The sequence below is a fragment of the Agelaius phoeniceus genome, chromosome 33 (assembly GCF_051311805.1).
Source record: "Agelaius phoeniceus isolate bAgePho1 chromosome 33, bAgePho1.hap1, whole genome shotgun sequence".
NCBI lineage: Eukaryota > Metazoa > Chordata > Aves > Passeriformes > Icteridae > Agelaius > Agelaius phoeniceus.
In genome coordinates, this window is record NC_135297.1 from 2,165,206 (window position 1) to 2,177,259 (window position 12,054).

The window sequence follows — 12,054 nt, forward strand, 5'->3', positions numbered from 1 at the left end:
CTGGGACAAGGGCACAGGAGCCTTCAGCTGACGGGCGGTTTCTGCTTTCTCTCCTTGCAGCTGGGCTCTGCGGGTGCTGAGGCTGCTCTGGGCTCTGCCAGGGCTCTGCTGGAGCTCAGCACCGGGCCAGAATCAGCCAAAGAAGAAATGGTGTGACCTGCAGCACAGACTTGCTTGAGCATTTTGGCAGCACAGCTCAAGTTTGCAGAGTGTACACCTCCAAGGGAAAACGTGACACCCCCCAGAAAATAAACTTGTTCAGTAACTTCGGAAATGAAATCAATCTGGGATGACCCCAAATGACATTTTTCAGCTTGCTCTAGTTGTAGCTCAGCCCTTCTCTGAACAGTTCTCTCCCACCTGCCTTTTACTTCCCAACTGCTCCCTCTTTTCCCCCAGTGAGTTCCCAGCCCATTGCAGTCTCCATCACACTGTTGCCTTCCTTGGTGCCCCTCACCATGAGGAAGGCAGAGCCCCAGGTTTAGGGACTCATCCTGTCACTGGCTGAGGAGCAGCAATGTCTCAGAGGTCCAGTGGGATTTTAGTGTCATTCAGAGCTGCTCTCCAGCCCTCAGCTCTCCTCACTGCTGAGCTCCCTCTCCCTTTTCCTTGTCCTTCCAGAAGGATGAGCTCTGTGCATCCCCTTGAGCCTCCCCACTCTTCCCAGCCCACACACCCACCTCAGTTAGGCTGAAGCTGAAGCTTCTCTGTCTCCTGTGGCACACCAGCCCAGTGCCCTGTGCGGGGAGCCCCAGCCCCAGAGCACAGCACACAACAGTGCAGTCCAGGCTGCAGCAGCTGCCCTGCAGCCCTGGCTTGGCTGTTTGTGGCAAGGGAATGCTCCCTGTGTCCAGCTGTCCCTGCAGGATGGCCCCAGGGCAGAGCCCAGCCGGGCTCGCACTGCAGCCCCTGGAGCTTGGGGCAGACAGTGCTCCCAGAGCTGAGGTTCCTGGGGAGCACCCGGAGCTGTGCCTTGCACTCTGTTGCCGTGTGTCACAGTGCAGGCTGGCTCGTGCTGTGTGAATGTACCAGCCCTGGTTTGACTGCCAGGGGCCTCGCCCAGTCACATCTCTCCCAGGGCTGCAGCATTTCACTGGCCAGAATCTGACAAGGCATAGAGATCACAGCAATGAAATTATCCAGACTGGGTTTCTCAAAGGCCCTTTAGAAGGAAGGGCTTGAGAATAAACGCTCTCTGTTTGCCACATGAACATCGGGGTGAGTGCTCTCTCTGTCTCCAACCCACTCCCCCTCGAGCCAACGTGACAGCCACCCACTCCCTCACACATCCCCCTCGTGCCTTCCCACTGCCGTGTCCTGTCAGGGCTTCCCAGCCCCTCATCCCTTCATGGCCCCAGCCCCTCAGGGGCTGCCCCAGCCCGGCCAAGCTGCCCGGCAGCAGCGCCGCAGCCCCACAGCAGCTCCAGAGGAGCCCCATCCAGAGGCACCTGGGAGCCCTCAGCAATCCAGCCAGCAGCACACGGGCAGGAGGACACAGAGGGCGCTTCCTGCCTGGCACGGGGCTTGTGGCCATCTCCAGGCACCGCTCTCACAGGGATCCCCGCAGCTCCGGCCCCTGCCCAGCCACTCTGTCACCAGCACAAAGGCTTCCACAGAACCACCAAAGGCCAAGGGGCTTCTGGCCATTTTCCCTCCAACACTGCACGCCTGGGCAGCTGGCCCAGCCCAGGCACCCTTCTCCCCCTCCTCCCCTAAGCCCTGCAGAGCCTGGGTAGCAAAAGAAAGCTCCTGGGAGTCTGTGTATTATAACACACTCTATATTCATATACTAAAGAAAAACCAAAAAGAAGAACAGAACAATCTGAAAGAAATGGAAAATTCCCCCTGGCTCAGGTGGTCCCAGCAGACAGAGCCTCTGGCATCAGCTCTCTGCAGAGCTGCAGCAGCGCAGCCAGCCGAGCGCCGAGAGACGAGGCCGAGTCCTCCATGCCCTGCGGAGCTGATCTTGCAGCCTCTGGAAGACGGAATATGGCTCACTCTGCAGTGCCTGGAGGACATACAATGTTTCAAATGCCACGTCTGACACTGCACTGCTGGTGTCCTCTGTCAGGTGTTGAAGGGCTGAAAGAGAGAGGGACAGAGCCATGGTCAGATGCCGCATCTGCGGGGAGCCGAGGAGAGCGCCCTGGCAGGGCCATGGCAGCCGGTTCTAGCCATGGCCAGTAGGGAGCAGGCACCAACGGGACCAGCTGGAAGCTGCTGGCCACAAATGCCCCGGGTGGCCCTGAAATCTCTGTGTGTGCTCTGCCCACGCCGGCCCTGGTGCGCACAGGGAGCAGAGCCCTCGGCAGCCGGGGCAGGGCTTGCAGCTCCCCCGGCAGCCCCCGCTGGCCTGACTCACCGTTGCAGATGAGCCGGAGCTCTTCCTTCTTCCCCCTCAGGTGCCGCGCGGCCATCCCTGTGAACACAGAGCCTGTGAGGGCGCCAGCGGCACAGCTCCCTGCCAGCGGCGCTGCCGGCGCTGTGGCCACACGGGCTGCTGGCCCGGCAGGGCTCAGCCCGGCCCTTGGCGCACGCTGCCGCCCCAGGGCACGGCTGCCAGAGGGCGGCAGCAGCAATGCCCAGCCCAGGCGGGGCTCCACGGCGCCGGGCCCGGCGGGCGCTGCCGGGGCAGCAGGCGGGGCTGGGGCCGAGCTGCAGCGGGCCGGGCCCGGGAGGGAGCCCGGGCTCGTGGCTCACCCGTGAACTTGATGGCCGCCGCTTGCAGTGACTCCTGTGGGCTCTGCAGGTAGGGAAGGGCCCCGCGCAGGTGCTCGGCCGCTCTGCTGCTGTCCTCTGCCAGCTGGAGAGAGCGGCATGAGGGAAGGCTTGGCGCGGGCTCAGCCCCTGGGCCGGGCGCTGCCTGCACCGCCCTCAGGGGCCTTCTCTGGGCTGAGGCTGGGGCTTCCAGGCCCTCCTTACCAGGCACTCGCTGAACTTCAACAGATTCTGGCTCTTCACCAGTCTTTCAAGATTCTTCCTCTTCAGGAACTTGGCCACACAAAGCAGCGTTTTCCCAGAAGCCTGGAGAGCAGCAGAGACGCGGAGTTGGCCCCACAGCCCACGGTGCAGGACCCGCGTCCCTGGGCCAAGGCCTGCAGGAGGCTGCAGCCAGGCAGGCGCCAGGCCAGGAGGCAGCCGAGCCCCCTGCCAGGGGGACAGCAGCAGCCCACGAGTCCTCACCTGTGCCACAAGCCGATTGCCGTCATGGCAGTGGAAGAAGAGGGGCAGCAGGCTCTGGCGCAGGGGTGTCTTCAGGGCCTTTTTTTCCCTTTCCTGTGGAAGAGTCACCAACGTTCGGAAGAGCAGGATGGAGATCAGCTGAACCTGCCAATTGTTCTGTATGGAAGGAAGAAAAAAAGACCTCAGCATTGCGGCTGCACGGGGCTCAGCTTGGCGCAGGCCTGCAAATGCACAGGACACAGTGTGCGGGCAGCAGCCAGTGGCCGTGGCTGGGGGCAGTGAGCCTTACATGGTCAAAGAGCGGCAGGAGCGCCTCAAGCAGCTGCAGTGTGATGGGGCCGGGCATCAGCGTGTCGTTGTCCAAGATGATAAAGCTGAGTAGCATGACTGTCATGAAAACTATCTCTCCATCTGCATCCCACAGGAACTGCACAAGACTTTCAGTAAGGCTCCACATTTTTTTGGTCTGTGCGGAACACAAGTTTGTGAAATGCCATCCTGCTGCCGCAGGGCCCAGAGGCCAAAGGCCTGTCCCCAAGCACTCGGGCAGCTGAACTGGGAGGCGGGAGAGCTGGGAGCAGCTGCCCCAGCGCCCAAAGCCCTGCCAAGCCCAAGCGACTGCATTCCCCAGCTCAGCCTCAGCCGCTGCCCCTTTCTCACCATGAAGGGCTCCTCAATGAGCTTGAGAAGGGCCCTGAGCGCCAGGCTCTGCAGCTGCCTTGACAAGATTGGCAGGACTCTGTTAGCACCACGTTGACTCAAGTCCAGGAACTGGAGGACCTGAAAGGCACAGGCCAGTGACAGGGGAGCCGGCCGGCAGGAGCCCGGAGCCGCACAGGCCTGGGCCCTGGCAGCAGCACAGGGCGCGGGCACCGTCCCAGGCAGCTGCGGCTGCGAGAGGGCAGAGAGCTGGGAGGCAGCTGAGCCAGGCAGCACTGGCCATCAGGCTCACCTCCACAAGGAAGGCCAGGGCGGGCAGCTCCCAGCGTGGCTCCTGTGTGCTGAGCAGCCGCAGCAGGTAGCGAGCAATGCGGGAGCACAAGGGGATGGAGACACAGCACATCTCCCTGGCAGGAGAAAAAGGAGCCAAGCCTGTGGGCCAGGGGGACAAAGCTGTGCCAGGACTGACGCACAGAGCTCTGCTCTTTCGCCAGCATCCTGCAAGGGGCCCTGGGCTATTTGGGAGGCAGCTCCTGCTGGGCACCCTCCTCTGCCAGCCTTTTCCAGTCTGCTTGGCCATCCCTCAGTGACAAGGCCCTCTGGCCCACCACTCGGGGACTGTGTGGAGCTCCCTGGGCCTGGAGCACAAATGTCAGAGCCTGTGGGGAGAAGGGGCTCTCACCTGGCCAGCAGAGCCACGGCATAGTGGTGGCTGTCAGCACATAGCAGTGTGTCCCAGCCACAGTTGCCTTCCATTGCCCCCACCACATCCTCGTGCTGCATGCGGCAGAGCAGGGACTTCAGGGTCCGCACCGCAAACCTGCATGCACAGCAAAGCCCCGGTGACGCTGGGAGCACTGGCTCCTGGCCAGGGACATAGCAGGGACAGGAGGAGTGGGATGGAGCACCTGTTGGGGCTGGTGGCAAGGCCATATTCCTCCTGGCATCCCTTCCAGAAGGCATCGACCTCCTCTGGCATATTCAGAGTGCTGAAGAACACTTGGGAGAGCAGATGCACAAAGAGGCGAGGGAAATAGACCGTCACCATATGTGGGACACAGGGCACCTGGAGGATCTTCCACATCACCACGGTTGCCTGCAAAGGACAAAGCCCCCCGAGACAGCGCTCAGTGCCCAGGTGTCCGTGTGGCAGGGCCCGAGCTTGGCAGGGAGAGGCCCACAGAGACCTTGGCAGGGGGAGCACGGGGCCTGCTGGGCCTGCAGCTGCCCCTGGGCCAGGTTTCAGGCCAGCGCCTGCGGCAGGGAGATGCAGTGGGGGATGGAGGATGGAGAGCTGCTGGAGAGGCGGCCTTGGGGCCAGCAAAGTCCAGTTAGAGAAACTCACAGCCAGGACAAAGACACCCGTTTTGTCCCCGTCAGAGGTGCACGTGCTGTGCTTGGGCCAGCTGCCCAGCACATGCAGGAGGATCAGCAGCGCCGGCTCTGCAGTCCTGGGCGAGTACATGATGCTCTTCCACATGGTGAAAGCAGCTCTGTGGGGTTCGAGCTCTGTCTCAGGGGGGTCTCAGACACAGCACCAGGGCCTGGGCAGCAGTGGGGACCTGAGCTGGCTGCCAGCTCTGCCTCTGCCCACTGCTACTGGCCAGCAGCAGCCAGGCAGCCCAGGCCTGTGGGGACAGGCCCCTGAGGGGCAGCGAGGGAGCATGGCAGCAGGCTCGAGGCCTGACATGCCAGGGCTTGCAAAGGGAGCAGCCAGAGGGCCCTGGAACTCTCTGTTGCTCGGACACCTGGGCCAGGCTGTACAGGCTGATGGGCTGGGGAGCCCTGAGCCCTCTGGGCAGGTGGGCCCCATACCTGTCACAGGACGGGGCCACACGCAGGAGCGTCACAACTACGTCAGCGGGCTGTGCTTCCGTCAGATCCAGCAGGCTCCTGTTCAGCCTGTGCTCAGCAAACTGATTGGCCAGGAGCCACTGGTGGATGTACCTGACCAGGGTGGGCACCTGGAGAAGGCACGGGGACACTTGGAAAGCGGCCAGAGGGAGGAATGTGCCCAGCTTCTCCAGACAAGTGCTTCCCTTGCCACCACGCTGCCATGGCCTCCAAGAGTTCCAGTGACCAGCAGGCATGGCTTGGGAGAGCAAGCAATTCCTGGCAGGATCAAAGCCTGGCCACAGGCTGCTTACTTGCTTTGGCTTGGAAAAGCCCTCCTCTACCAGCATATCCAGCAGAGCAGCACTGGTCTTGGTTTTGAAGATGTGCGAATATGCTCTGAGCCCAGTGCCCATGGTGCGGGTCTCTTCCGCCCGGATTTTCTTGATGAATTTGCAAACCAGCTGTAGGAGAAGGGCAAGAAGACAGGGATGTTGCAGGGAATGCTGCAAGCGCGGTGCCAGCAGGCCCAGCCCAGGTGGGGATGGCTGCAGGTACCTGCGCTGTTCTGCGGAAGAGGCCACGGGCGGGCTCCTGCTCTTGTGTGCGCTCCAGGGCTGCACCTGGCAAAGAGCGAGCGCAGCCAGAGCTGAGGGGCTGCGGGAGAGACCGGAGAACACGGCCCAGCCCTGCGCTCCCCAGGCAGGGAGAGCCCCGGGATGCCCCAGGGGATGGAGCACAGCCCTTGCGGGGTGTCTGCCCGGCCCCTCTTCCGTCCTGTCCATGGGCATGGCCCAGGGGATGGGATGGGATGGGATGGGATGGGATGGGATGGGATGGGATGGGATGCGATGGGATGCGATGGGATGCGATGGGATGCAAAGGTGCCAAGCTGGCTGCCGGCACCAACCCTGTGGCCCAGCTCTGGCACTCACCCTCCTGCGGCAGCTCAAACGGCACCACCTCTTTGGTTTCCTGTGCTGGGGCAGCTGCAGGGCCTTCTTCCTCCTCTTCTACCCCCCAGGCCACCTTGGTCGCTCTCAGGGGTCTCTGCTCCATGTTAGTGACTGGATTTGTGGCTACTTGCAGGAGAGATGCCTGGGAAAAGCTCCGAGTCAGCAAGTCCTGCAGTTGTGCCTGGAAGGCACCTTCAAGACAGAAGCCTGGGGAAGGCTACAGGACAGCAAGTCCTGCACTCTGGTCTCCAGGGCTCCTGCCACAAGGACAGGAGACTCCTGTCAAGGATTGTGGTCGGGCCTCAAGGGCACTGGTGGCAGGGATGGGAGATGCCTCTGGGGCACCAAGTGCCACGCTCTGCCCTTGAGAGCACTTGCAGAAGAGAAGCCTCGGCAAGGCCACGGGTCACCAAGTCCCGTGGCCTGGCCTCGAGCTCAGCTGCAGGAATAACGCCTGGGAAAGGCTGCGGGTCAGACAGGAACGAGTGCGCTGTGCGGGGGCTCCTGACGGCACCGCTCTGTCCCGTTCTGCCCCGTGGCTTGTTCCCAGCAGCCGGGCAAGCTTCTATTTCCCACGTGTCACAAAGGGGCCTTGGACACCGGGTTCCGTTCCATGGCACGGTGACTGTGCTGCAGCGTGCCAGCCAGGGCCCTTGCACACACTGCCTTCTGCCCTGGGGCCGCCCCCAGCCCTGCCAAAGTAGCCCAGCTTGGAAGGAATCCCTGGCCCCAGGTGTCTGAGACAGCCTGCACAGGATCTTTAGCAAGGGCTCAGAGCATCAGCAAACCCTGCCCGGCTCTGCAGGCTCACTCCTATGCCCATATCTTTCCCTGAGAGCATTTGAATTTCTAAATTAGAATCATTTGAAGGGAGGGAGGGCATGTTCATTTTCCATTTCAGAGAAGCCTTCTGCCTTCATTAGCAGACGCCTCTCTCTTCAGAGCAAGGCAATTGTTTATCATCTTGCAGATCCGCAGTTGCTGGGGAGCCCCGTTTTACACCAGGGACCTGGAGAACCATTGCCAGCAATTGGGAAAATCCTAGCTGCTCCATCCAGCCATAGATGAGCTCTCCAAATTTGCCCCAAAATTGGGTCCAGCTCTTAGAGGCCACAAAGAGCAAGTCCAAGTGACTTGATGATATTTTTAGCCCAGAAAGCCCTGCAGCTGATGGCACACTTGACAATCAGCAGGGGACACAGCTAGGCCAAAGGCCAGACCTCTGCTGGGAGCCTTTCTCCTCAAACACCCTTCAAACAAACCTCCATGCAAGTCACTTGGGAAAGTTTCTTCAAATGATCCATTGCTGGCACACAACTACACAGCCGTATGGGAAAGATCCTAAAGCAGCTGCTCTGGAGTCCAAGAGCCAGCACTAAGAGTCCTTGTCATCTATTTGGAGCTGAATGCCACTTTGGGGGATTTGAAGGAGGTTGGAAGGCGCTAGAGAGCGGACCTCGGAGTTTTTTAGATTATGCCATTGCTTTTTCTTCTCTTCTCCATAGCCAGGAAGGGTGACTTTGGCTCACATCTCCACTGCATGACTCACAAGGCCACAAGACTTGTAGTTCCAAGAGCTTTGAAGGATTTCTTGGCCAAGAAGACACTGCCAACAAGGATATTTATGTTTTGGAGCCAATGCTTCAATATTTCCTCTTCTGGACTCAGGCTACAGTAGAAGCTTCCTTAGCCAATCATGTTAGGACACACAAACCTACAGCACTGCATCCTAAGCTTCTTGTTTCCCATTGGAACTCCTTGGATTTTTTCTAGATCTTCAGCCCTAAAACTCTCAACTTTCCTTCACTTCAACTTTCGTCCCCGTGTCTCTGCTCTAATCAACTAGAAATCCGCATGCTGGCTTCTAGCACCTAAGTTTGGAAGCCCTTTCCAAGGTGTCTGATCAAATGCTGTGTTGAATTCTAAGCTTTGCTGACAAGACCAAAGGTCTGAGATTTCCCTGTGTTTGGCTTTCCAACAGCACTGATGCTGTTAGTTGCAGAGTGCCCAGGATACCTCTTGCAAGTCAACTGTGGCAGGAAGAAGGCGGCTGCCAGGGGGCTGCTTGTGGCCTCTGACAGCCCCATTGCTCAGGGCTTGCCAGCGCCCCAGCCCCTCAGGGGCTGCCCCAGCCCGGCCAAGCTGCCCGGCAGCAGCGCCGCAGCCCCACAGCAGCTCCAGAGGAGCCCCATCCAGAGGCAGCCGGGAGCCCTCAGCAATCCAGCCAGCAGCACACGGGCAGGAGGACACAGAGGGCGCTTCCTGCCTGGCACAGGGCTTGTGGCCATCTCCAGGCACCGCTCTCACAGGGATCCCCGCAGCTCTGGCCCCTGCCCAGCCGCTCTGTCACCAGCACAAAGGCTTCCACAGAACCACCAAAGGCCAAGGGGCTTCTGGCCATTTTCCCTGCAACACTGCACGCCTGGGCAGCTGGCCCAGCCCAGGCACCCTTGTCCCCCTCTTCCCCTAAGCCCTGCAGAGCCTGAGTAGCAAAAGAAAGCTCCTGGGAGTCTGTGTATTATAACACACTCTATATTCATATACTAAAGAAAAAAGAAAAGGAAGAAAAGAACAATCTGAAAGAAATGGAAAATTCCCGCCTGGCTCAGGTGGTCCCAGCAGACAGAGCCTCTGGCATCAGCTCTCTGCAGAGCTGCAGCAGCGCAGCCAGCCGAGCGCCGAGAGACGTGGCCGAGTCCTCCATGCCCTGCGGAGCTGATCTTGCAGCCTCTGGAAGAGGGAATATGGCTCACTGTGCAGTGCCTGGAGGACATGCAATGTTGCAAGTGCCACATCTGACACGGCACTGCTGGTGTCCTCTGTCAGGTGTTGAAGGGCTGAAAGAGAGAGGGACAGAGCTGTAATAAGTAGCAATACGTTCTTTTATTAATAAATCAATAGTTAATTAATTATACAATATCAAAGTAATAACTAAATAGCTAATACCGCTTGATTCTTAAATGTGTAGCCACATATGGTTGCTTGGCTTGCAGGAATCGTATAGTGCTTTGGGAATTCCATGGTAAAGAAAGGTTCACCTAGAGCTCACAGAGGAGAGCTGTAACAACAATCCCTAAACTCGCAAGGATTGCTTTGGCCTGCAGGAATTGTATAGTGTTCTGAAAATTCCACTGTATAGGTATGCCTTATAAAGAAATGTTCACTCAGCGGTTAAAAGAGGAAGACTTGGAGCCTTTATCCCACGACCACCAGAAGGCAGAAAACCTCCCTAGCAACTGAACGAGTAAGCACAAAAGACAGACCACGTCATCCCTGAACCCGGGAGAAGAAGGCAATAAAAGCTGAACCTTGGGGATTGGAGTGGTGCAAGCCTAGAGGAGCAGAGACTCCTGGCCACCCTGTGCTGAACTTTGCTTATTCTTGCTTGCATAATAATAAAAAAAAATTATATTTGTATGATCCTTACATCCAGTGAATTCATTTATCACAATTTGGTGCCATGACTCGGATCCAGAAAACGGGGTTGGTTTGAGAATCCTGGGTGGGTGCCCCACCACCTGGTGGCCCTGGCCTTCTCACCCGACCCCTCATCTGGACTGATGAACCTAAATTCGGGAATAAGCAAGGAAAACACCGGTAACCCTGTAAAATTTGTGCACGAAGATCCGAGCGACAACACAGGACGCGTGAGTATACGAGGTGAACCGCTCGGTTGGGGTTAGGATCCCAGGGCACGGTGAATGAGACGTCCACCTGCGGACGACGTGAGAGGGACCCTCTAGTAATGCGGTTCTCGTAGCCCGCGAGGGAGCGAGCCACGACCGAGGGGTTTTGTGTGTGTGTGTGTGTGTGGAGGTGCCTTGGAAGATGGGGCAGAAGAAGAGCAAGCCTTCTGACCCATGGGGGAGGGTCCCCAGTTACCCCCAATACCTAAGGACAGTCCGTTAGGATTAATGATCAAGTATTGGGATGACTTTCCCTCCAGAAAGGGGAAGGATAAGGCAAAAATGATTAATTATTGCATGGTAGTGTGGGGAGGCAAGAATCTGGATTCAGGAAGTATATACTGGCCCGTTTTCGGATCCTTCGAGGATTGGGTCTGTCAAGCCCTGAACATTTATGTGAATTCTAAACAGCTGGTGAACCCGGAGGAGAGTGCATATGCTAAATTATGGTTGGTAGGAAGTAATGAGCAAACAGCTAGGTTGTTCCCCCTTAAGGGAAGTCAAGGGGAGGAAGACAAAGAGAAAAAGTCTCAACCGGAGGAATATGTTCCTATTTATCCTCCCCCGTATATACCACCAGCTCCCCCTGAAGCCCCCCAAACGCACCCCCGGCATCGGCCCCTAATAGACAGCAGGTCACGGACTCCCCGGATTGCAGGAGGCGTAATCGGAGTCAGATAAGGACAGTAATTGAGGAAGGAGAGAGCAGTGGGTTGTTCCTTCTCAGGGAAATAGCATTAGGAGGACCTCAAGCTGGGATGGGGTTTGTCACTGTCCCCTTGAACTCGGGAGATGCCCGCGAGTTTAAGAAAGAGATGGGAAAATTATTAGAAGACCCTATAGGAGTAGCAGAAAGAGTGGATCAGTTCCTAGGGCCAAACATATTTACTTGGGTGGAGATGCAATCCATTCTAGGCATCCTATTTACAACAGAGGAGAGAGGGATGATTAGAAGGGCAGGAATGAGGATTTGGGACACCCAACATGTTCAAGGTCCTGCAGCTGATGTGAAATGGCCCTTGCAAAATCCCAGCTGGAACAATCAGGACCCCAACACTTGTGGTCATATGCAGGACTTAAGAACCATCATAATCCAGGGCATACGAGAGGCTGTGCCCCGGGGACAAAATATAAGCAAGGCATTCAAAGAGTGCCAAGGAAAAGATGAGACCCCCACTGAATGGTTGGAAAGATTAAGGAAGAGTTTTCAGTTATACTCAGGGGTGGACCCAGAGATGCCAATGGGGCACACGCTCCTTAAAACACAGTTTGTAGGCAAATCATGGGAGGATGTTCAAAAGAAATTAGAAAAGTTAGAGGATTGGCAGGACAGAGGACTTGATGAATTGCTCAGGGAGGCTCAGAAGGTATATGTTAGATGGGAGGATGAGGCACACAAAAGACAAGTTCGGATGATGGTGGTGGCAGTCAGGGAGGGACAGCGAAACAACCCTCCACCACGAGAAAGAAATGGCATGAGGAGAGGTCCCCGGGATTTAGGAGGACCCCCATCTGGAGGGAGAGAAGGAACAGTGTGTAACTATTGTGGTGGAAAAGGACACGTGAAGAGGGAATGCTGAAAGAGGCTTAGGGGTGAGAAAATGTTCAAAGAGGATTAAGGGGGTCAAGGGCTCTATCTATTGGGGACCCAAATGTCATCGGAGCCCTTGGTAAAACTTAAGGTGGGTCCCCAGCAAACGCCCATAACCTTCCTTGTAGATACAGGGGCTGAGAGA